The following is a 27,350-nucleotide window of genomic DNA, read 5'->3' on the forward strand; positions in this document are numbered from 1 at the left end:
TTACTTGTTTTGAAAAGTGCTTCACAAATAAAAAATGTATTATTAATGGGTGGAACAGTTGAAATTGGGGACTGCTCCTTTAAGACATGCTGTGTTGCCTGGATTCAACAGCAGCCTCATCAGGTGACGCCACAAACAAAACTCTACTCAAAAACATGGAGAATTTTATATCCTGGCTGATCAAACCATTCTAGTGTCAAAAAAATGTGGAATAACTTAAAAACCACACTAAAAAACAGCATCATCCCCCCCATTCGAATGCAGCTTTTGGTCTGGTCCATTTAGTGGCCCTCTGTATTTAATCAGGCTCCACCCTCCACCACCCCTTTTGATCAGACCAGGAAGGAGGACTGACACAGCAGACACGGTAAAAAGGCAAAGAAAAATGAATTATTACAACTGACAATGACAAAACATTGTACACACCTCACTTAGAACACAGTGGAGTGTTGTAAAAAAAGATGTAAAGAGATATTAAAATCTTTGTTTTAGTGACTTAATTTAAAAGGCTGTTTGCAGAGGACAAATGTACTTTTTCAAAATATCTGCATTAATGTGAACACGGCATTAGCATCTACATCCACTGCCAGTCTATTAGGTTAATGCTGCTGTCAACATGCTCACGTGTCAATGGAAATATGCTGAGAAGCAGAAAATATCTACCATGTTAACAATCTCAGTCTCGGGTTTTAGCATTTTTTGATCAGCAAAAGTAACCGATACCGGGAATACCCTTGGTCCTGCTGTTTGGTCACAGATAAAAAAAAACAACTGAAATTTAGACTCTGTGATTGCACTTGATGAAAAATCCAGGGAACTGTCAGAACATGAGCGTCTGCAGAAAATTCCATGGGAATACACCAAATAGTTGCAGGGATATTTCAGACTCAAATTATTTATGTATGACTGTAAACCACACGTTCTCATCACAGAAGTTCTTACAGATGAACACACCTACTTTTCGAGATTGGCACGGATGACCGACACATTGTTGCGGCGCAGAGGCCCAGACCACCTTACATCCACCATCGCCTGCTGAGGTCCTTCTCACTCAGACACGTTAACACGTCTCAGCAGGAAACGTCCAGGTGCAGTTTATAACAATGAATGATTGCAGCGTTCCACTCAGGTATATCAGTTCCAAGGCTCGGAGTGTGCACATGCTGTTTCACTGACATGTCTCCCTGGGACACGCAAATGGAACCAAGCCATTGTAAATGTTATGAGTTACACCTGCGCCTTTCCTGCTATGTCAAGTCAAAATGCGTGCGGCGTAGTTTTCAGTCTCTCTGAAAGGCGTATGCATGTGTTTTGTACTCGCTACCAAAACAGAAGCATTAAAAAATAAAAAAATATATAATATCTATATTCATAGTATTCACCAGGTAGAGTACAGCTAAATGGTAAATGTTTTTTTAGTCTTGATGACCACTCAAAGCACTTTACTTTACAGTTTTCACCCATTCACACACACATGCATCACAGTGCATCTATTAGCAGCACTTTATTTTTTATTTTTTGTTCTATGAAAGGCAATTCGGGGGTTCAGCATCTTGCCAAAGGACACTTCAGCATGCAAATGGGGCAGACTGGGATTTCGATTTTTATGTTTTATTTAAGTATTTTTTTTCGGTATATACTAATTTATATATTATTGACATCTTTATTTACTTTCAATTTTGGCAGTTTTGGTCCTCCATACTCCATACTCCATACATAATAATCGTTTTTTAAGTCTTTCTTTTATTTATCTTTACAATTCAGACAATTTTAGACTTGTATACCTGCATGTCTCTACACTTTTGTCATCTCTAGGCTCTATAGTTTGATGCCAGTACTACATGCATTATGGACCTGAACCTTTTTGTCCTGACCTGTTCCTCAGACACTGCAGGGAATTCTTTAAACAGCAGACTATGCAGTTACTGTATGTCTCAAACTCAAACGTTTTCAGCCATCACCTATGGACAGTGAACATTAGAGATTGGTGTGATGTCTAGATGACATGTTATTCCAGGCTCTGGTGATGACGGGACACGTGGCTCCCTAGATCTGTGACATAAGTGGTGTTCCTGCCATTTTTCCAGCGCTGTACGCACTGAAGTGTGGAATGAGTCTGGTTTCACTTGTAATCTTTTTTTTTTTTCACGTGTAAGCCTTCATCGTTTGTCATCCTACACATACCTTTAGAAAGTTTGCAAGATGTCAGGCCTCCTTCTTGTAACTGGTTTGTATTATTGGGGTCTCAACATGACAACAGCGCACGGGACAGACGGCGATGGAATGTTCTGGAAAAGTCTGTTTAAAGTAAATACAGTGAATTTTTATCATTTTCAGACGCAGGCTTGGTAGTAAATGTAGAGAAAGAATGAAGACTGCACTGTTTCACCGCATGCTCTAAGAGGCTGAGCCGGTGTTCCAGAAAACCATAATAAATGATCAATTCTTTTGTTTGCCGTATCACCTACGTCCTCCTTTGTGTTTCGCCATGTGAGCGCTCTCACCTTTGGCAGAGGCCTTGGAAGCTACACTAACCCTCTGTGTGCTCACCGCTCGGATTAATGGCTGTTTTGGCAACATATGAGCTCATGGGTAATTGGCCGAGGTGATGTTTCCTGTTGAATGCTACCTGGTTCTTTTGTGGCCGCCTTTACGGTTGGTGGCTTCCCCCGGCCACTAAGACTGGTAATTGAGCGGCACTTCGGTGACACCGGCTGTGAACCGTGATGAGGAAGTGATGTGTTTCCTCAATGTGTCATTGGAGAGAATGGCAGGGGGGGGTGTAGTTGTTGCAGAGAGGCCATCTTGTATATATTTTAATTCCAGCTATGATATGAGCAACTATTATGGCTTAAAACTCTTCTAAAAATAACATTTGTCTTATGTCATTGAACATTTTTCGTGTATTTTAACATTTTAGTTCTGGTGTTGGTTAAATGAGTTTTCTGTGAAGGACAAAAACCCATTATATCATATTTGGTTTGCTCCAAGATCATTGGAGTCCAGCAAAAAAGACTCTGGTGGTCCACAAAGTAGAAGGAATCATTAAACATCATAATTGTGTACTCTCGAGGGAATTTTATGTCGTGCCCTCAGGCCACCTCGTAAAATAAATAATTTTTCGAATTCCTTCATTCCTTCTGCTATCAGGCTACTAAATGCTTAAAGTTGATGTCATAAAATGTGTGTCCTGGTAACTGGTATGTTGATGTCAGATTGTGGCTACTAATTTATTTATTCTTACTTATTGACATGAGCGGGTCAGACGGTGTGACGAATTGCCCCTCTGGGATTTAAAAAAGTTCTGAAACTGAATAACTTTTCCTTAGTTGCTGTACTTTTACATTTTCTCTTTCAGTAGCACATTACTTGGACCAGCATATTTTCAGCAAGATCACATAATCTTTGTACAGTACAGTATACGATTCATCAATGTCGTGGTGACACCTGCACTATCGCCCTTTCTTTCCCTTCAACTTCACCACCTTGGTCAAGACTCTACGTTTAAAAGAAACTTTCCAGACCTAGTCTTTTCCGACCAGTCGGCCAGGTGCCCTCTGACTTTCCTACCTTTGCCATTCACCTGAGTCTTCTCCTTCCTGTACATCTTTCTCTAACCACTTCATGCATGCAGCCACTTCTCTTCTCCCGTCGGCCAGATTATCTATGCTCTTCATCCGCCCTCGTCCAGAAGTTCTGCCTCTTCCTCATATGTAGACCTACCTGTGTCACTGTAGAAGCAGGAATGCAGGTTTTGTTAAGCTTTTTGATTCTATTGTTGTTAAATATTTCTGTCCCTTGACTAAACTCAAGCTGTAAAGCACTAAAGCCCAAACTCTTAAGAGGACCTCAGGTTTAAGGTACGTATGAAGGTTTCATTTTAAAAGTATAAACAAAATTTACATCTACATTAAAGCAGCTTTCAGACATAAACTGAACTCCAGGTAATTTCATGAAATTATGGGGAGGGGCTGTATGTGAGAATGCAAATGTAGGACAGATATTCTCTGGAGTTTCTCCTGCCAGCCCACCCGTAAAAACTGTCCGATAATGTCAAAGTGACCTCATGTGGGAATACAGCAGGCGATCCTCTGATGGATTGGCAAGCGAGTGCGCGCATTGATGATTTTTCCAGCAAGAGACGGATGCGAAACTGAAAAAACAACACAAAAAGAATACAAATATGTCAGGATCAAAAAGAGGAGCCATACACAGAGAAGACAGCGAAGAAGATGTCAACTGGACAAAACCAATAAGGTTTGAGAGCTTTCGGTGACGATTGTGCTGTAAAAGATTCTGCACAGTGGAATTTATACATGATGTCCTGCTCGGCCTGCTCTAACCAGGCGCCACTCCTCACCTGAACACTCAGGAGAGATTTCTGCTGATGTGTCTGACTGGAACAATCTCTTGCTGCATCCTTCATATGGGAAGGAGCGTACTTCCTTTGTGGATGCTCCAAGTACCTGCACTCTGACACCTAAAGTAGACAAACATCACATTTAAACAGCGGTTGGCTTGATCAGGTGTTTGTTTTTTAAATTCAATTTATTGCAAACAATGATTTAAAAACCTTTTAAGACATATATCCACATTTCAAAACTTGCTGCAGTGACCAGTACCTCTGCTTGTTATTGTCTACATCTGTTGTCATTTCACTTCTGTTGTCATGTTTGCCTTGTGTAGCTTTTGCAGATTGTGTTTTGGCTTTTGCATTCATGTTTTCTGTCAATGCACTTGTGTGAGACGGCTCGACCACAATACTAAAGTGACAATCATGCCCACTTCACGTTTGGCGGGTGTACGGAGGAAATAAAGGAGGCAGGATTTAAACCTCAGGTTCTATTTTTGCCCCACAAACGCTCTGATATGAAACCAGGATACACTCTACACACAGCTATGTCTTGACTATTCATACACTATGTTCAAGAAAGTAAATGATTTATTTCTATGAAATCGTCAGAAAGTGTGCATCACAATCACTAAGGTCTTAAACACATCACATACGTAAATGAGAAATTCCCTGCCAAGGGTGGCCTGGGCCAAAGTACCAGAATAAGATTGTTGTGTTGTAATGCGAGATTTGTAATGTTTGGGTACACAGTGTCCCTGTACTAACAATCTAAGTGGGATGAGGTCTTGGGTTCTCCTGGTTGGAATCCTCTCACTCCGCCTTCAGCAGCGTGCGTACATGGATCAAAACAGGGCTGAAAAAGACCAAAGTAAAACTGTCGAGAATGGGCACTGGTCTGGATGAATGGACATGGACACGGCTGCAAATTCTTCCACTGGGTTATGGCCTTGTTGTCTGTATCCTGGAACAGATTATACACTAAATCCATCACTCAGGGAGAACGGGATGTATACGATGCCAAAAAAGACACAAATCTGTCCTTTCTTGTAAGTATTGACAAAGCAGGAGAACACTCCTCCTTGCCCTGAAGGCTAGCAAAGATGCTTTCAGTACAATAAAAGTACATAGTAATGTATAAAAATATAATAAAATTTGAGGTTATTGCTGTTGTTGTTGGCTCCTTCTAGCGACAGATGCCGTCATTAAAGTAGCTGAGAGCACCAGCATGACTTTATGTCCGCGTCATTTCCCTGGAACGGTTTCGTAGTCCAAGTCCTCTTATCACATGGGAAAGAATTATGTTTACATGATCTATTAAACCATGCAATCCAGAGTTGTTTCCTCAGTGACTCAGCAACTTAATAAAATACTTACTATACATCAGGAAATATAGGTTTTTTGCGGTCCCATTCAGTTAGGCTGCTCTGATATGAAACCAGGATGCACTCTACATCTTAATTCATCTCAGTCTCTGGGCGTATTGACAGATTTATATCCGCTGCAGTCTTCCAAGGAACATAAAAACATGCATGTTGAGAGTGCGGGTGTCTTTGGTCTTGATGTGTTTTTGATGTTTGCTTGTGCAAGATAGTAAAATCAGATGGCTTGCAAAACCCTCAAACAATTAAGTTCCCACCTATGCAAGCAGGCCTGACTCTAGCTTGCAGTGCCCTCCATTGTTTCCTCTCTTTAATTGACTGACATCACTCTGCGCCAGCTTCAAACGTTGGATCCACGTGGTTGCGTAATAGGCTTTCAGCTCCGAGACGCAAGAAATCAAGTCTTCTTCGATTAACTGGAATGTGGCCATTTCCCCGTTGCCGCCTCTCCCGGATCCCACTGGGGTTGACGGAGCTGTTGGCGCTCTGTGGGATCCACGTTAACTGTGTGAACATTCTTGTCGTGCTATTCTGGTTTATTTATTGGCTGCTTGATTACACGCATCTTGGCAGATTGTTGCCCCACCAGAGGAAGAAAAAGAAAAGAAAGCTTCCAAGATCCACAGGAACAATTGGAGCTTTCAATGGGTTATTCACTTTGATGTGCTGTCAATCAAAGGGGGGAATTAAACGGATGGAGGCTGTTTTCACATCCTGCTCCACCACCTCTCAACGTAATATAAAAAGTATTTTACAGTCCTGTTCAACAGCCCCACTAGCACTGAGTGGCAGTGGTAGATCTAGGGTTATTTCTAAGTCAGGGGCCATGAAGGGGCCACAATTTACACAGAGGGGCCAATTATATGTCCAACATCCATACACAATTCCTGACTCAGTATGGTGCATATTTAATTCATTCCTTGTTTACCATTAGCTCAATAGCTTTGAGCAAAACAACACATTATTGAACATATTTTTAAAATTGGGCCTTGTTCAAGCACATTGTGTACTTCAACAAAACTTATAAATAAAACTTCTTAACAGACTGTCATATTTAGTGTTCGTATTGTTAGTAAGTGACAAGTATTTAGGGGGAAAAAGACTTCAGTTAGGACCAGAGCCCCCCCTGTTCCCACCCCTGGATTTGCCCCTGCTCAGTACTGAAACCTATAACTGAATTAAACTGAGTGCATACGGTCATCATGTTTATCATTACTGTATGTCTCTTTCTAACAGGTGGAGGACACTGGGCTGTGGCTCCAAACAGGAATGCTCTGACAGCCGGTGAGCAGGTAGGACTTCTTACACACGCGGCCGGAGCTGCACCACAGTTGGTTTAGTGCATTTTTATGGTTGTGGGTGAAACTATACATTTCACTAAATTACATTATACATCATCAGTTAAATCTAAGGTGGGGTGACTTGTAAGTCAGTGTTCAGACCGTTAACTGTATGTAACGATTGACGGTGCGTCTCCACTTCCTGCCACTATCCAGAAAGGCCATCTTGTACATCTTGCACAGTAGCGATGGTGGCTGACACACCGATCTACAGATCATGAGTCAGTCTCAACTGTCATTCATAACGTTTCACCCCATTTTTATAGCATCATACAACTGATTAAAACCAAACTTACTGGAAACATGCAAACATGAACAAACATCTGTGTGATAAGAATAAGCTTTAAAGACAGACACCATCTGTAAAAACATTGATTTGATGTGTTGTTAAAAATGAATACATGTATTACTCAAACTGGACTTCCTGGATAATATTTGATCATCTCATCTATACCTGTAGAATAACATGCACACCCCAATTTTTCAGCGTGTTTTTAATTCAAAGTTGTAGGTGGAGAGTTGCCTCATTGATTACTTCTGTATTCCTTGCATTCCTTGTGGCCGTCTCTGTAATCACGAGAGTGCCGAGATCACAAATTAGGCGAAAAACAGACATTCTTTAACTTTGAGAAGTGCTTATCCTGGCAAAACCGACTTTTACTCAAAGGGTAAAGAATTCGTTTGTCTGAGACAGATCACGTAATCGTAAAAGTAAAACTATTTGTGGAAACACTGCCAATTGTTTTCATTTACCACCAGAATGAATGCCTGAATAAATGTGCCAAGAAGTGCAGAATCATGTTTGAATTTATATGCATAACACCTAGTTGTAATACGTGTTTGGAAGATTACGTCATTGACCTAACGTTCGCTGAATCCTCCAGTACGTACCACATGGGTCGGAATCGATTTTCAACCAGATGTTTTCCAGACTTTAAAGTCACAGTAAAAACTGAGTTGCCAGATGTAGTTTAACTTTTCGTGGCTAGATGAAGGTGAAATTGTGTTTTTTACCCATCGTGATCAATAAAAACACTTGTCAGCTCTCGGCCACTCCGCCTTAAGCCTTTAATGCTCATTGTTCTATAATGCTGTTATTATACACTAAACCTTCCCGTAAGACCAGAACTCAAAAATGGAAACAACTTTATTACCCCCAGATTTTTTGTTTTCCCATAGTGAGTTCCACACTGGAGCTATTGGTTCGTTTACATTTGGTCCCATGTGAAATCCAGGAGGACTTATATAGAATAAAGCTCTGACACTTCCAATGTCTCAGAATGAACATGGCGAGTTTTCAGGGATTTAACCATCACTGGCCCTCATGAAAAGTGACTATGTACATTTTTCCACCCCATAAACGTTCCCTCCCAAAATACCACGCTGTGCACTGTCTCAATCTGCACGAGCTGTTGTGTTTAGTTTGACTCTCAGTAGCAGCTTTGCAGAGCTTCTGTGTGCGTTACCTGCTCGCTGGTGTGCCTTTTGTCAGTGTGATAGAGAGTTCACGGCTGTGACGTTTACTGCAGCCTGTCAACGGCAACCTCATGGGGCCTTTGTACCGTCACACCTAAGCAGCATGAGGTTCATATTTCCAAACAGCCTTGTGTGTCAGGAGAGCTGCAACATCTAACTAGTGTCACTCAAACATCCCTCTGGTTTGTGTTCATGTATTTTATGTCAGTTTTTTTTTTTTTCTTTCTTCATTTTCCTGGAAAGATACCTCACTGTTAAGCAGTTATTTAAGAGAACCTTTCTCAGAATACACACACATACCAGCACTAATACATACATGACCACCCAACCTAATCTAATGGCACCTTGCTTTTGTCAGGACGGTGCCGCGTCGGATCCTCCTGCCGCCGTTGTTTCATGACCTTATATCAGTCATCACTCTTTCCCTTGACAGCAGATTACTTCCTCTGGGTAAGACAGGGGTCAAATAGAGGTCACGCTACCGTTCCCAGAGCGATGCACCAAAGCCATACAGCTACACCGTATGAGATTCCTTTGAATAACACGTTCTGAAAACATCCAGCGCACATCATGAGATCACGGCGTCGCAGATCTTAGAAGGGGATTTACATCTGAAGATATCTCTGCTTTTCTTTAATTCCTCTGCTCGGGATGAATTGCTTGACCCATGATGGAGGGGGAGGACTCGCTGTCAGGGATGCCCGTGCGCGTAGCATTTTATGTCAGCATGGAATGGGTTGATGGGATCAGAGAAAAGACTGAGAGGTAGCTGGTGGGATTTAAGAGTGCTTTGAAATCTTCACCAATTTATTGTCTGGTTAAAATGTCTTTATATTGCTCCATATATAGAAGCTTCAGCTACTTCTTTCACTGACAAGCCTCTATTTGCACACCCTGCTCGAGGCAGGAATGTTGCGCCTGTATTCTGCCTTGTCGTTCTGTATAAAAGGTACTTAATATTATGGGGGGGGGCATTTACAAAAACTCACATTTTTCAGCCTCTGAAGCAGAAAGAGACATGCAGTGAAAAACATATGAGAGCTTAAACACTTGGCGTTCACTGTAAAGCCTTGTATTTTCCCCTCAAGTTCATGCAGTCTAAGGGCACTGAAAAGCAATAACAACTACATTTCCCATAAAGCATTTTGTTGCCGTCCTGTGAGTATTTCAGCTAATCGTGATGTTTTTCATCAGTCACACATCATGAAAACGATGACATCAAATAAAGCGCAAACATATCTGAGGGCCCGCTTATACTTGTACATGAATGTTTCAGGGCTGAACCTTCCCCTCCCATTCACTTTCATTCCGAGCGAGGGGTAAATGAAACATTTGCTTCCTGTTGCACAGCAATTTGCAGTATGGTGTCATGTGGAGTTCAACTTCAGTGAACTTTGACCCACAATATTCACGTCTCATTTGTGACAGTGCCTTCATCTGGCTGCAAAGAGAGAAGCACACAAACATTGCACTCGGTCTTAAAGGTATATACTGTACATGCATATGCTGCATCAGGTCTAAATAGGTTAAAGGGACCGGTGGAATGGCAGGACCCACTGGGTGCATGTGCAGTGCATGATGCCTGCCTAGTGGATCAGTTGTATCTTGTGCGCCTGTTCGCACAGGGAGCGTGTCTGCTGCCTGCAGCTGAGCTGCAACGTGAGGTTTCAGGTATGACTACTTTACTAAAATAAAAGTAGGACACTACGGTATGAAAGTGCATCTTCCTGTCCTACTAATATTTCCCAATAAAAACCTTGTTAAAACAAATAAATGGATTTGGTCAACAGAAACACTAACACCACTTTGAAACAGGTGCAGGAAGTGTTGCAAATATTTATGTTTGTGACACATGTGACAGATAGACATTGAAACTGTGGTGAAATAGCATTTTCACTCTTTCTCGGCACACAGAGACAAAAGGCAAGACTCCAAACAATAGCTGCATATCAAGAGGTCGTCGTAACAGCATATAGCGAGATTTCTGTATTAAAGGAGGCTACAGATGAAATATGTCCAGATTTCAGGAACATTCCTCTGATATATCTCATCCAACAATTCCTAAGAAGAAAACTATCCCTGTTTTAAGCCTAATCATGGGAACGTGTGCACAGCTTTAACATTGCTGTGGGCTTGATAGAAACAACCTTTTTGTGCTTTAATGAACTATCAGAGATTTTTCATTGGTGGGGTTTAATATACAAGCTATAAATAAAAGTAGTTGATTCCCCCAAAGGGGATATAAAATGTATGTAGGTATTTAAGTACTTTGGGCTTATTCAAAAGTCAATAAATCAAAAAAAATGAATTGGCTCCACAAATGCTCAGATGGAAGAATGTTGTGACATTATGTGAATATAAGTAAAACAGAACAATCCTGATTCATGTTGAAGCCTGACTTTACGACCCATGAATTATGTAAAACCAGGAAGACAAGATACAAGATGTACCTAGTCATGGAGGAGCAGGGTAATGAAGTGCAGGTGGTGGGGTAAAGCCCCGCTTCTTGTTCTGCCTCCAGGCTGTGGGAGAAAACAGAGACGGGGGTTGCTGAGTGTAGAACAAAGTGTTTCAGTTTGATGCCTGTAAATTCCCTGTTGAAAGAAAAAGTCATGCAGAAGTTCAGCTTAGTCAGGGCGAAGCTGAGCGAAGAGATAAGACGCTGGACTGGCAGGTGATCCTCAAGCAGCTCTGAATTCCTCTCAGCATGCAATCTAACTGTTAATGTCAAAGAAACCAAGCTGAGCTAAATTTTGTTACCATTACTCATTCCTTCAGGGTGAGTTAAATATTATCATCCAAATCAAATTATGATCTGAATATGAAAAAGTAAAAAAAAATCCTGGATCTGGAAAGAAATCCTAGACTGAGACTATTTAATCAATAAATATCTTATAATAGAAAAAAAGGGTTGAATAATGCTTTTTACATTTTTACTGATCTGAATATGTCAATAAAAAATACTGTTGGTGAAATAATTAAAATGGAGTGTTTATAGCTTTTGTTTTCAATTAACCTTGTTTCATTGGCGATTTTCTCTTTAAACCATCAAGACTTACTTACTAACCCTATGCTGGGTAAATGCTCTGTATTTATATCATCCTTTCCAGTCTTATCGACCCCTCAATGCACTTCACAGTACATTCACCTGTTCATACACACCATTCACCCACTCCTAGCACAGCTGTCAGGGGCAGTTTGGGGGATTGCAGGTTGGGGATCGAACCACCGACCTTCTGGTTAATGGACTACCTGAGCCAAAGCTACCGTCGCCTCGGTGGCGTAATGGTTAAGGCACATACCATGTGACCACAACCATTTAATGTCAAACTAGAGGGCAGCTCTGAGAGCACATACCTCCACCAAGTCTGATGCCCTATCTCACCATGTCAAAGCAGTGTTTCCCATCTAGACTGTGACGGACCGCCATATTCTAATTTGTTTCATTATGATCCTTTTTTTTATACTTTATGCTCCCTAGCTGCATTGTATAGCTGTGTACAGCGCTATTTGCCATCTGCCAGCTAACTGTTGTCCATAAAGTGGACACCTTCCACGCAGACAGTCAGACCCGATGGTTCCGGATGCAGTAGTTGTGCACCTCCAAGTGCCAAGTTCTCTCTCTTACAGAATATGTTCCACATGAGAGAGACCGTCGTGAGTGTGCACCATCACAGATGTAACACAAACCCCTGTGTTAATTATATGCAATGAGCTAACTCCGCCAGAATTATTGGACTATTTTTACCTGAGGTGTTCGTGACAATACAAATAGAAATGTAGAAATGATCAACATTACTTGTTCTAGTGTAGTTTTCTGACTAACACTGAAAAGAGTGGTGCTCCATCTTGATCATTTAAAGAGATACTGAACACTTAAATGTTTTTTTTTAGAGCTGTAAACTAAATTATATGACTGTTCTTTGATGAAACACTTGAATTAAAAGGGATCAGCTGGGAGGAGATGTGAAGAAGAAGTCAGATGGAGGTCTCCAGGCCAAGATCCCTGAGCTTTAAGAAGAGTTTTGAGGGAATAATGGTGTTGAACGCCGAGCTGTAATCAACAAAGAGCATAGACAACGCAGCTAAGTTACCTTGCGTGACGGTGGATACGTGTGTCTGAGCCCTGCAGTGCTGGGAGGTGGGGCCTTGGGCCTGTCTAAGACAATGGAGACACTTCAGCTAAAATTAATAAGTGAAGTTACACTTTAGGTAACTGCATTATAGGTATCAATGTATTCTCTTACATTAAATCTGATAGTCTTACCCTTGCTTTTATATTTGTTTGTAGACTCTATATTTAGCAGTTGAAAATACTTGGATAAATAATGTGGCATGAGCTGCGTTACTGTGGTTTAGCCTCAGTCCGTTCTGTAACTAACTGCTGGCTATCAAATGTCAACAGCCTCTTTATACCCATAACTCCTTGCATTACTGGGCTGCTCCCTGTGGCTGATTTGAGATTACGTTCTCACTCCGGACAGACCGGGCCACTCTTCTCTAAAGATGGCTAAAAGCTGCATATAAAGGCCTCAGCTGCATTTATCTATAGCCGACTCGAGTTTTAGTGGAAACTAAATGTCCGATTAAGAACATCATAGTACACTAGACATCGAATAAACAGTTTGTTGGCTCAAGCATTACAACCCAAAACAAGTTGTGCCCCACAGTAAAAGGCAGCCTCTTGAAGGTTTCTCCACGTTATCTGCGTGCCAAAGCTTTCTCACTTGTATTATCTAGGAATACACTCTGGGAATCACTCCAGCTTGTGTTTTTGATTACTAAAAGCCAAGATAGCTGAGAGCAGTACAGGATCTGAGGCCCTGTCCCGTGACCTCCCAAATCAGTTTAATGCCCCACTTCTGACCTTTCACCTCTTGGGGTTGACCTGTACTCTAATGTTCCCTGAAACCGCAGTGAGGAGATTAAAGGGGATTCCCTCCGACTTTCTGTTTCTGTTTTGTTACTATTTTGGGGACAATCTCGGCTCATATTTCAACTTTCCCATTTACACAGACAGCCTCTAACGTCGAGATAACGGAGGCGAGAGGAGAGCGGTGTCATAAAAACGGACTATTTGGTACAAAATCTGTCCTTTGAGAATTTTTTTTCTTTTTTGAACCTCTCGGGGAAAGGGTCTTGGAGCATCGGCGGGTGAAACGCTGCCCACCCAAGGAGGCCCCTCTTGCGGGGAGAAAGCTAGCGGCGTTGTCTCCTCTCTGGATCTCTGAGCTGTCCCCATGTAAACAGCCTCCCTGCCGTGGGTGGAGGCAGGCGCAGCAAAATGTATTACTCCGGCAAAGCCATTCACTTCTGAAGAATGCAAATTTAGATTGTGAACGCTCCCTTTGCTTTATCACACTGGACAAACAGTGCTGAGTTATTGGGAGGATTATGAATAACTTTTTTTTTTCTACAGTGGAAAAAGGGAGATGTGGCCAAGATGGAGTCGTCAGAGGTCCCTAAAATAGAGTCTGTCTGAGAATGAAGCAGAGAAAGGTGCACGGCTCTGGCTGGTGTGCTTTCGGTTAAGCCCATTCTGCTTCAGCGCCCCCAAAAAACCTGATTCATTTCAGTGGAATTCTCACTTTTCTCTGGTGGATAGAGCCTGTTGGGGTTTTCAGAGATGCTTCAGCTTTGTAAGTTGTGAGGCATTATTGTTTTCTTTTAATAAATGGTCTTTTGTGTGATGTTTAATGTAAATGTTTTTGTTGAAGTGTGCTGCGTGCGTGCGTGTGATTACTTTGGCAATACATGGCGAGCGTGCCCTGTTTTGTTTACAGGTCTTATTGGCTCTCCACTCCCACACTTCTAATGCGATTTGCTTATTCCTCTTCTCACTCATCGCGTTTAAGTCAACAAGGCATCACCGCAAGCACGAGCATGTGGTGGACCTGTGTGCAAGCCCTGACACACACACACACAGGGATGTACTATTATTCATATTAGTGATGTAAGTGGAGATACTGGAGGATGATGTTTCATTTATTCTGCAGAAATCTCCACAGACAGTTTAGCGTGGTTCCCATGACAGAGTCACACCAGTGCGGTCGGCGGCTTCTGCCAGCCCCTTTATTTTATTTTAGACCAGAGGCTCATGGGAAAGCTATTTGGAGACCTTTTCCTGTTGGCCTCAGAGAACAGTGCCAGTGGTTTGTTAACAGGTGCAATGTGACCAAAAGAATTTCAAAACAGCTCTGTTTTTACTCGAAAACGAGAGACTCCAAAGGTTTTCATTGTCACTGTACAAGTACAATATCATTTTGTGCGGAGCAAGACTGTAGACGCCTAACACACAAAAATGAAGACTATGAAGTAAAGGATAACATTTTAACGAAGCTATAAAACTAATAAAATAGGACTGAGATATGAAATTACATATTTTGATACAATTTTTGCTTGGTTGCTTTACATGTGTGCATGTTGGAGAGATTTTCTTTCCTGGGGTGGAGGGTTGATGGTTTTCTCTGGAATTATGAATCACTATCTGTTATGTGTGTTAAATGACTAATTGCAGCAGCCTGATTTTACATAATGACTTCCTGTTTTTTCAGCTGCAGCAATTTTCAGTATCCTAGCAACCATTGTGAAGTTGAGAAAAAGTTGAAATGACATCTAAACCTAGTCATCGAGGGGTTTAAATGTATGGTATAACCAAAATGTAAAGGGAACCAATGCCAGGTAGCACATGGACGTTGTCTCAACTTTTAAAAGATATTATATTTCTATATCCTGTTGTAACGATTATTATAAATATTAATAACTATTGAACTTTATATGGATGAATAAAAAAGACACCTAACATGCAATACAAATTAACCTACATTCTCCAACTTTCTACTGTTGAGATTATAGTATTTACATAAACTTGACCATATCTGCTCTGATATTAGTTGATGTCAGCGGATAAAATAATGTTTCTAAAATACTCTGAATGCATTTTGCACGAGCACTGATTTGTTCTCCAATTTACCAACTTTCAAGGAATTCCTGGTGCTAACATCCCCTGCCTTCACTCCCTGCTCTTCCTGGAGCAGGCTGTAAGCGTGCTGCCAAAGCATGCTCTATGTCACGCACTGTTCGTCCTCATCTCCATCACTTCCTTGAGTTCTTAAGCTCTTGTAAGCCATAAACTAAAAATATAATATTGGATATTAAATCGCTGATGGTCTAAATGTGTATGTGACCTAATGTTCATAGGCCTCACCGCTCCATGCCTTCTCAAACTCTAATATGATGATAACTTTTATGTCATGACATGCACAGTATGGTGAAATAAATACTTCTGGATATGGATTTTTTGATGGACAACCCATCTATAAAGCTTAATATACAAAAACATTTGAGCCAAGGTGGAAAAAGCTGTGCTTGGCCAGTTGATCATTTTATCATTTGTTATGCAAATGTAACTTGTAAGTTGCATGTAAAAGTAAGAAATGTTAGGGTGTGTATTTATACTATAACAGTATTTTTTGTAAGTGCAGTTGTTTTGTGATTAGGTGCAATCTGCACAACATTTTAACTTGTTTCACATAAGAGGTTCTGAGGGAAACTTTACTTTATAGACATTCTGAAAGTATACATTTTGTCTATCTATCTACACTCTTGGTTTTATGGGTTCAATGCTTTTCCACCCTTGTAGACCTGAGGCACCCACATTGAGTCGGTGGAATAAATAGAATGGTGTGTGTGTGTGTGTGTGTGTGTGTGTGTGTGCGCTCTTGTACAGCTATCTTTGTGAGGACCAGTTTGAGTCTACAACCTACGGAGTGAGGACATTTTGGGAAAGTGAGGACCTTGTGGCCGGTCCTCAGTTTTAGACCCCCCCTTTAATGGACTGTTTGGGGGTTAATACTTGGTTTTAGGGTTAGGGTTAGAATTGGGTCTAGGTTAGGGTTAGTCATTTAGTTTGGCATTAGTTTGGATGGTTAGGGTAAGGGGTTAGGGAATGTACTATGCCAATGAGTGGCCTAACTAAGATAGCTGTACAAACGTGTGTGTGTGTGCGTTTGTGTGTGTGTGAGCGCCCGTGCATATACGAGAGGGTGGGGCTGCCACTGAACGAGGGAACGAGTGAGATATTGAAAGGACGGAGAGCCGTGCCTTTGGGAGCAGGACGACCCATGTGACTGGGCCTGCCCCTCTTTGTGTTTCCCACACAGTCTGACATGACCGGAGCTTTAGCCACAGCACCATCACATTCACAAGGACCTCTGTCTGCAAACTTCCCCCTACTTATGATTCATAGCTGAGTGAAAGGCATGATGTTTGCTTATGGTACTGCCAGCCGCACATGGCATCACCAAGCAGCGTGTTTTTTTTTATACTCGGCTTCTCAAAATAAACCAGTCGCTCCATCCTTTTACTCAAGCTCAAGTAGCATCGATGAGATTGTGATGATATTTGTTTTAACATTCTCAGGATAATGGAGATGTTTAATTTTTCATTATGGCTGGTGTATTTTAGGGTCTTGAAGATGCTTTCCATCTTTTTTCTCATCGTGCCGTGCACTCATTACGTTCTATATGTTTTGTCTGCAGCCCGTGTTCCTGCACACGAGACACTGGGAATTATCAGATAACATGGTCTCATATTATGACAAATTACCTATTCTGGTTGTTGTTTCCATAGGAACAGGTGCACTTGGCATACATGTTCAGTTTTTATACAGCGCAGCCTCTTTTGCACTAAACTAGTGAATGCAACAATGCGTTTAAACAAGCTTGTTTTTTTCTATACAGTAACTGAATAAAGATTACCCCCTCACAAAATACGGATCATTAATTCAATTCAATTATTTTTCCATAGCGCCAAAACATAATACACATTATCTAAAGGCACTTTACACTGCAAAAATGTCAAAGGATGCTCACAAAGTTAAATAAAGGTCCCCACCAAAATTGAATGGGTCCTTTTCCTGACCCTTACAGCATCCTTCCATCACGTTTAGCTGTAATCTGTAAATTTTGCATAATCCTGCTAACAAATAAATAAATTACGCAGACAAAAACACACCCTCCTTGGCAAAGGTAATTATGCACAAACTCATGCCTTTAAAAGGCACCACATGGTGTAATCATGAAAAGTAAAATGATGGACACTTCTCACCCTCAAAATTTGAAATCTTGGTTGTGCAGTGAAAGGGGAGAGACCACCAACATTAAATGGCGACAGGGGAAGAAGGAAACGTTGGCCCTGATGTCGCGATGACACAGGACACGAGAAAATCATTAATCTTGCATTTCTGTGCACCAAACAACTGGTAGATATTTTGGTTAGTGACAATCAGGTCACATGTTGTTGTTTTTGGTGAATGCACAGCGGCCAGATTTGATTTGGGACAACACTGCCATGTCTGAATTCATCCACTAAACCACTGAGTGTACTGGGACCACAGTGTGGACTACAAGTGGATGTGGTGGCTGATATGAGACACATTCTCCTTGAGCAGGAGTAGCCTGGTGTTGCCATAGTCATGCCCAGCCGACACGGCACTTTGGCAGCATCCCCTCCCTCTGGTCCTCCGCTCCCCCAGGGCCCTCCCGAGAACATGGACCCAGCTTGTTTCCCATCTGCTGGGCCACAAACGGAACCAAACAAAAAATGCTGCAGAGTGCTGCCAAAAGGCCCAACACTGAACGTCACTCCTACGAAGAGCGCTGCTACTACAGCTGTGTGTCCATCGGGCGGGCCTGCAGCCACAGTCCCAGAATTTACAGGGGCTTTCCCCGCGGTCTGGACAGCTATTTCCATCCACTGTCCTCAACCCCCTCCTCCTTACACACACCAGCAGCCCCTGGGAACGCCTCGTTTTGGCACCGGCCCAGACGCATTTTGTTTAGCTTATTTTTAAAACATTACTTGCCATCAAATCATCTTAAGTGAGGTAATTGAATGAGCCCGCGACTTCCAGAGCCAAGTAAACAGACGGTGTGAAAGTTCGCGTGGAGCCGCTGGACATCATATTGGATTTACAGAGCTCGCAGTCAAACGAGTGATTTGTGGGTCCTCAGGCCCTTGGCCCTCATGACACAATCACTGTGTGATGAGTTCGAAAGCATGGGATTTCCCATACATCTGCCTGTGTCAGCAGCAGATCTGATAAGAGAGCAGTGATGTCCCTTATCAGCCATAGAGTGTCTCAATACTTTTTCCTCCTCCTTCAGATTTGTGTGAACTGGCTCAGTAGAGCCTGTAGTCTATGATGTATGTTGTCTCCCTCATAATTAGAAGAATAATAGAAAAGACTTTGGAATGAAGTGTCAAGAGTCTCTTGCTGTTTTCATTCTTGGCTCTCGCTGGATGTTGCAGCCGAAAGGCACCAGAACCTCAGATTATGACATTTATCAAAATTAAAATCACTCCGGGGAGCTATATTGCCATTCAACAACTTGTAGCACAAATCATAGTGTTATGTCATTAGGCTCCTCAAATCACTGAATCAGTGCCTGACCACAGGCCAGACCACAACCGCTGCTTCCAGCCGACCCCTTAGAGACACACGCATACACCCCCCACACACATTCAGAAGACAGGAAAAACAGTGGACTAAGTGTCACAGCAAAGGGAGTGATTGCGGGAGAAGCAGAAATAAGAGGCAAGAATGAAGGCCAAGGCAATGACCCGGAGACAGAGCCAGGGGGTCAGATGGAGACAAGAAGAAGAAGAAGCCATAAAATCCAGCAGCAGAGAAGTTCAGGAGAAGAGCCAGCAGAGCAAAGTAGAGGTATTTTGAGTATAGGAACATGGCGTGATTCCCCCTGTCTGTGTCTCGTCCTCTAGGGGGTCTGGGGATGGGAGAGGGTTTTGGGATACTGTGTTCCCAGCTCAGGATCCGGGCAGGAAACCTCCCCTGCATTTCTTGGAGGTCCTGGCTGCTAAATTCATCCGGCATTCACCCACTTCAACCGGCCAGACCGCAGACCGAGAGACCACAGCCTGTCTAGTCTTTGTCGGGGACACAGAGGGTGGGTTGACCTTGAATCGTGTTTTTACTCCACGAAAACGAAACAGCGATAAGGGCCGAGAGGAGCAATATAAATATAAATAACAATTAGAAACTGTGTCAGATTTGCCCAATTCACAGCAAGTATCAGAATTTCCATTTTATTTCTATAACGCCAAATCACAACTTATCTCAATGCACTTTTCATAATCAGGTCAATATTACAATATTATAGAGAAACCCAACAGTATTGGTTTTAAAGTATAAACAGAGCCAACCTCATTCTTTTGATTTGTCGATCGTCTGCTCAGTCTCTCAGTGAGTGATATTCACCAGCTGCAGCTGAACTGGTTTTAACTGATTCTCTCTCGATGAATCATTGTGACAAATTGCCAAAAAGGGCACTTCATGGGCCAATCAGCTGGGCCCAGTGCGGCCCTGGCCCCGCCCTTTGATCCGCCACTGCATAGAGCAAACAGCATGGTGATCTTTTGCATACATCTAGTCTGCCTATGTACATTTTTTTATGCTACTGTATTTGTTATGTACTACAGTTCATGGGTAATATGCTTCACATGCATCATAGAACCGAATGCTTGATCAAGCTACACATCTTATTTTTTTTATGTTCTCATGTATGTATCTTGAGCCAACAAAGTACAAACCTGAAGTCGGCCATTTCTAATGTAATGCCATGAAGTGTGAAGCTAATGGTTTGCTACCACTTGACTTTGAAAGTAATGCTCTGCTACTGTGCGCTTCTGCACTGCTTTTAGGCGATTGAGAAATTTGGCCAGGCAGACTAAGATTAGCATCTTACAATAGTGCAGACTAGCACGCTGCACACTTTCACCCTTTTGTTATTTATTTTGGAAAAATAACTTCAACCTTTTAAAAGTCTTTCGACAGACTCGTGGCTCTGGGCCCATGCTATCTAAGCCACTTCCCGACATGAACTCTAGAAAAAATCTGCAGAATGTGGTCCGGACTTCTGGAGTTTGCCTTTCACACATAAAGAATGCAGCGGGAGATTCTCCGCTCACAACAACTGAAAAATCTCTAGAGAGTTCAGGCGATGGGTGACGCAGCATGCAGAAGGCAGGAGGTAACATGAAGTCCTCTGTAGAGATCACATCAACACCATTGTCTGCTCTTATCACCAGAATCTCCGACGACGGTGTCAGGTGCTGTAAACATGATCCTGTGATCTACGCAGCAGAGTTAATACATCACTTCCTGTCTGCACCAGGCTGCTCCACCTCTCGCCTGAATAATGCGGAAGATTTGTTGCTGTTGTGAACGCGTCTGTGCAGAAAACCTCCCACTGTGTTGTGCATGTGTAAAAGGCAAACTACTGGAAAAGTTCTGTAGCCAATTCTCCGGATTTTACCCACAGGTCATGTCTGAAAACGGCTCAAGTTGACATCTTCGACATATGTATGGCTCCTCTATTTCATCCTGAAATTTCTAATATTCTTTTGTTTGTTTTTTTGAGTTTTGCGTCCGTCCCATGTCAGAAACATCAGCTCAGTCACTGGCTCGTGGTGAATCCTCTGGATAATCTCCTGTTCTCTCACATGGGCTCACTCAGACATTATACCGAGTTTTTAACCAGGGAGCTGGCAAGAGAAATTCCAGACAATATCCAGAGCAACTGAATTGGCCATATACATTCTCCCATACAGCCCCTCCAGATAATTTCAGGAGATTATCCAAATTTCAAAGCTGCTGTGGTTATGTTTGCGAAGCTACAGTGTGATTGGACAGTTGCTGTTACTCCCATTGTCCCTTGTAGTGACCTTCTCCTCAGACCAAATTACAGACAGAGCAGATCCCAGGGTGGGGGAGAGGGGTGAGAAGGTGTTTGGGGGGTGGGGTTCAGGAATGGCCACTTAGCCATACACTATATACAGCGAAAGTAACCTGGTATTTTCTTGTTTTTCTTTCAATCAGCCAGTATTACATGATTAGTATCGAACATCACTTTCATAATTGGATTTCCTCCTCCTGGCTGCTGGTGGGAGAGGATTGTTTTTGCAGCAGTTCCAGCTTCACCAGGAGAGAGTGCATTGCTTGCTTACTCTTGATTAAGAGCAAGTTTTGTATTTCACTCCTCGGTTCGGACTCCTCACTTTTTGTGCGCCAAGATACCCAGAATTTAATTGGCTCATGGGTCCTGCTGGGTCTCTGCATGTGTTATGGGAGTTGTTGTTTTTAATTTTAGTAGTAGTAATTTTTTCCCTAGTAAAAATCGGTGTAGATTTGAGGTCAGAACAAAGAGTTAAGTGACACTGTCTGTCTGCGTCTGTGGCAACAGACAGTGTGATGTGAGAAACGAGGAGTGTTGCAACGCCTTCCACTGAAGCTTCAATCAGACTGTTGGTGCTCTTATGTTCAGAATACGAGTGATAAAAAACTAAAATATGCCGTCTCTCTCTCGTGTTTTAATTTGCAATGTCAGTATTGGCAGTGCAACACAGTTTTTTCAGGCCCTTCCAAAACTAATGCCACCACTGGGTAAGGTCTAGGGTTAGGGAAAGATTGTGGATTCCATCCTTGTGGCTGAAAGGATAAATACTTAAATTTAGGTTGGGGAGGAAATGTTGACACAGCTACAGTCCAACCAACGTCAGGCTATTTCTGCCCTTGTTTCTGGCTGATGGGGTTTGGGGTTTATAATCCATCTTAATTCAATAGCGTTGTCTTTCAGATTGAAAGGTGGACTTGATTGATTTCACGTTCAGATTGTGTAAAACTTTCACACAAATCCCAACGCTTGCACTCAAATATACCCCGCTTGTGCTTCCTGCGCTCCAGCTCTTCTCTTGCGTGGGTGAAAACGTCTGCTGTCGAGTCGCTCCTCTGCTCCCTGTTTTTTTTTTGTGCAACAAATCTGTCAAACTTTCCCAACCAATCCAGATGCAAGGTGTAGTGATGACGAATTATGTTTCTCCAGCCTTGTTTTAGTTACTTCTGCTGTTGCTGCTGTTTTCACAAAAAACAAGAACAAAACAAAGTGGTGTCTATTTTATGCTTGATTTTGCCGCTGCACACCAACGAACCGAAGGCAAGCAGATGTAAGAAGCATGAACCCAGTTAAAGTAACCGCCCGTACAAGCTTTTCAAAGACATGAAAGACATAAAGCTAACACACCCACAACAAGGGTGGGACATTTTTACTTATTAACACTACACCTGGCATTCCTTTGGTTGGCGATTCTGAGAGCAGAGGAAAAAAATGTGAGAAGCAGTGTGAGCATGAATAGAAGAGCTAAAAGTGAGAGCGGAGGAAATCTAAGCACAAGCGGGGTATATCTGAGCGCAAGAGTGGGGTTTTGAGTGAAAGCATTAGAAAATCTGAACATGAAATCAATTAGTCCTGCTCTCAAACTGAAAGACCACGGTCTTGAATAAAGTGGGGGAAAAAACATTATCAGGCATAATCAGATCTTGTTGAATTGTGTGTTATTCATACTTAGACATTTGCACAAATAACTGATTTTCCTTTAGAGGACAGTCTGAACTTTCCTTTACAGTGAAACAATAAACGACTAAGGAGGGATGTACAGGCAATAGATCAGGGAAGATAAAACATACAACAGAGCGAGGTTCTGGTGATGACCCAAAGGGTGATGGCTTGTAAACTTTGAGGAAGGCCATTGTCAGGCCAAAGCAATGAGGAAAATACAAGATGTGCGGGGCATGCAGAGGGCCAACACCAGTCCAGGAGAACCTGGAGATGAGGTCCAGCTGAAAGAGGCTAAGAATCCTTGAGGGCAAATGAGGGATTAAAGCGGACAGCTCTGGACGGGGCTGCGGAGCGTGTGCGCCATAATTGAATTTCACGCTCGCTGCCTTCTTCTGAAGTCGTGTAGCAAAGCGATCATTTGAAAAGAAAGCTATTAGTCAAGCCCTCTGCTAAGCTGAGAGCTGTGCCATAGGAAATCTGGGATTACCCAGGCAGCAGTCTTCGGCGTTCTCCGTCAAAACACAAGTGTCACGATGAGCCGCACGAATGGAGGGACAGCAGCAGTGTATTATGGGCTGTACCGTGGTGATAAACACATCAACCCTCTTGCTTTGGTCACAGTTCAGACATTCAAAGAGTGTTTTTAACTTGTCTGCTGTGTTTCCATAAAGAAACTGCAGGTCGTGAAAAGTGTTACAAAACATTCGATTAAGATTAATCTACAAAACCTTAGAAGATATTAAAAAGCCTTAAATTAAATTAGCTAAATATTTAAATATTTTCATTTGGGTCCTCTAGGCAGTGTTGTTAGTTTGTGAGTGTGGGACGTCTCCGCAATGATTTTCAAAGACATTTCATAACCAAGAGTCACTGTTGTGACAGGATGTTGTTACAAACTAATTTGTGGAGCTTCAGTCTAAACTATCAGAGACTGATTTGGTTTTCATGGTTTAAAATTTGGAAATTCCAACCAAGTGTCATGTGCCCAGTCCCTCGCAAGACTTTTTATTGCACCAGTATGGATATCTTTATTTTCAAAGTGTCTCGCCCAACTAGGATTCCATGATACTTCTTTATCAAAATAAGCTGTGGTTATCTACCTACTAATTCCACAAACGTATGCCTGTCCGTCTGTATGTATGTATGTGGATCACATATCTTGTGAACTGTTGATCTAATAAGCTTTACCCTTGAAATGTCTACTGTAAATTGCCCTGGAAAGTGCAATGATGAATCTTTTCTTTCCATCTGTGGACCAAGTTAAACATGTCATCCACATCCTCAGATAAACTACAGCAGAGGATCAATCTGTGGGTCATATCGCCACCACATCATTTAGATAATTTAATCATTTTTATTTCCCCATAGCGAACCGACACAACATTAATAGTAAAAGCACATTTGTTTTGTTGCTGTAATGCTCTCTATGGAGCTGAATTGCAGAGCTTTTATTTTGAAAAGGTGTGAACTTGTGTTAATGCTGAACAGACTTGAAATAGTCAACATGCAATGTACGAGCAAATAACATCAGTCAAGTAAATCATTCCAACTTATGTATAACCCACATACGTGAACAGATATAAAGCCAATTCAGTTTAAAAACATTGAGTATAAAATCGTCATCGCAGATAAACCAGGTAGGATGGATGCAAAGTTCACCAACTTCACTCTGCACTATAGACTTTATAAAAACCTCTGCACACATAATAATAATACATTTCTGGAGTCGTAAGTAAGAAACTTGGTGTAAAATGAGCAATATCTGAACAGCTATAGTAAAAGCACTATACTACCTTGTCAATAGGAATACAGTCCTTCTTTGTGAATCATGTCGTAGATCTGATGAAGCTTAGAAGTACAAGAAAATGTCTCTGCTACAGGTAGAGAAGAGGACTTGATGCTTTGAGCTCATACTGGGAATTAGCATTGACGTTTTTATCTTTAACCTTCTGATTTGTTCATGAGGTTGTTGAGAAAACAGCGGTGAGGCTCAATAATCATTATTCATCATTCTCCAGTCATTAGCAAACAGTGATTGTTTTGTTTATCTGGGTTTGTTTTTTTGTAATTAGTTTCTAAAACAATATTTTTATTGTTTCTGAAAACCCAGAAGAAATGTTGATTGGCAGGTGTGGGAACATGAAGCAGAATGGAGCAATTACTCTGCTATTTCCACGTGTTGAGAATCCTCCGTCAGGCAGCGAGTTTAATTTTCTTTCTGCTGATCTGTGACGTGATAAAGAGCTGCAGAACGGAAATACGCTTAAACCAAATACTGACTGACGTGCACTGAATCAGGCCTCGCTGTTTTGATTGCACTTTTGTTTTGGGTTAATAAAGTAATAATGGTATAAAAAACAACAACATGAGCTCTCATGAAGTGGAGCGATGCTGTGCTCGATGTTTGTTTGGTTATGCAGAATCAGAGAAAACAAACATGGAAACAGCACATTAATCAAACACTGAACTGTTGCTTTTCACTTCCATTGTCCCAGAACCTACAGCAGCAGAGTTGGATCACATCATTACACGGCAGCTTCAGTCCTATTATATGTTGTAGCTGTCGTTTGAGTTAATCTGATGAGAGCCCTTAGTACAGGAAAGGTGATTTAACTTATTTTATACGTTTAAATGTCATATATTTTACAAGTATTGAAATCATTTTAGTTGGTGAACTATAATTCATACAGTAGATTTTAAAAAAAAAAGTTTAACTCCCCAAATCTGTACATTGTATCCTCTGAATGTTCAGCCTTTACATGGGCCTGATTTCCAATATTCTATATTTAGTCAATTGCAAAGAAGTCTCAAGTCTACACTTCTCAGTGGGAACAGCAACGTATAGTTTTGATGGAAACATAATCCTGTTAGTGATTACTTGTTACCAACATAGTGTTGGGAGAGTCAGGCTGATTACATCCACTATAATATCCTTCAAATGACTTAAGATAAATAAGTTAGCATGATTTAAAAAATTTATGTTTTTGGGGTCACTTTCTATGAATTGCGATAGGGAGATGGATAGGATGTTTTTAGTTTTTTTACTTTTTAACTGATTTTCAAGGGAATAATTCTTGATTTTGATCGTGATTTAAAAAATCAGGCATATTTACTGGACTGGCATCTATGTATGTGCAATTTGGTGATTGAAATTTAGAGGACTGTTGTGCCTTGGTAGAATGCACTGTCTTTGTGGGGGGTGGCTTACGAGGTAATTTGCAGTGGGTTGTGGGTCCACGATTCAGAAAGTCAGTGGTTCGATCACTTTCTCCTCCTCGGCTGCATTCTGAAGTGTCCATGGGAAAAGAATATGAACCCCAAATTGTGTAGTGTGTAGTCTGTGATAGAAATGTAATGTAATGTAATGTAATGTAATGTGTGAATGGATGAATACGACTTGTACTGAAAAGTGCTTTGAGTCAATAAAACTAAAGTGCGATATAAATACAGTCCATTTACTTTTTACCATTTAGTGCGATAAAGGCAAAAGTAGAGTTTATAGTGTAGAGGAGTTCGGAGTATAGTTAGCATTTAATAAACTTTGACATTAAACAGCAAAAAACCCAAGTTATGAGAACTTTTCGCCTTGTCTTAAAGATAATGTTATAGTAGATTAGCAAAGTTTTATTTAAATGCTGGTAATTGATATTTGTACGTCCTTCTAAAATCTATCCTTATTTGTGCTGCATGATCTAAGTTGGTATTTGTACAGTGTAAAGCCAGAACATGTCCTCTCATCTCTTGTGTGGAGCTGCTGGTATCAAGTCTGACTGTTTAATTTGAGCCGAATGGATTTAGAAACTAAACTTTCAAAAGTGTAGGAATGAAACTGGTTTACACAAAAAGTCAACAGCGTTCGGATGATGGTCTGGACGTCAGAAAACACTTTACACAAACCTGAGACATGGATGGATCAGCACAACAGCTCTTTAGCAGGGAAGAGCTTTCCTGTGAAATACAAGGTGACAGACGGTGTGTTGTCGTCCCGCAGAGAGCGTGTCTTCAAACACTCTTTTCCTCAGCTCTCACACTTCACAGACTGAAATACCTCCTTTGATCGGAATGTGTTACAGACTTATTTTGTTGTGCAAATGATTTTATGTGATCACATCAAGACCAATTATGTCCATTTCTGTGTTCCTGCACCACATCAGAGTCATCTCAACACTACTCTGTTATTCCACATAGAACTTTGTATTATCATTTTGGCTGCACACTGGGACAGCAGAGCCAGACACCGGAGCGTTACTTGAACTGTTGTTGATGTGCTCTGTCCCAAACAGTAACATACCTGTACATTTTCTGCTTGTTTGGAGCATCAAATACAAAACTCACAAAATATGTTTCTTGGAATCTGCTAAAGTTACCAAACTTACTCATGAAAGTG

At 41.6% G+C, this 27,350-nt stretch overlaps 1 long non-coding RNA gene across 1 annotated transcript in view; it reads left to right on the forward strand.

The window, feature by feature from the left end:
• The first annotated feature begins 338 nt into the window (after positions 1-338).
• Positions 339-27,350, forward strand: part of LOC124851236 — a 49,921-nt gene continuing 22,909 nt past the window's right edge. Inside the window, exons 1-2 of the long non-coding RNA XR_007032326.1 lie at positions 339-367; positions 6,970-7,025. This is a non-coding gene — a long non-coding RNA (uncharacterized LOC124851236). The remainder of the gene's footprint in view (positions 368-6,969; positions 7,026-27,350) is intronic.

The sequence above is a fragment of the Hippoglossus stenolepis genome, chromosome 21 (genome assembly GCF_022539355.2).
Source record: "Hippoglossus stenolepis isolate QCI-W04-F060 chromosome 21, HSTE1.2, whole genome shotgun sequence".
Lineage (NCBI taxonomy): Eukaryota > Metazoa > Chordata > Actinopteri > Pleuronectiformes > Pleuronectidae > Hippoglossus > Hippoglossus stenolepis.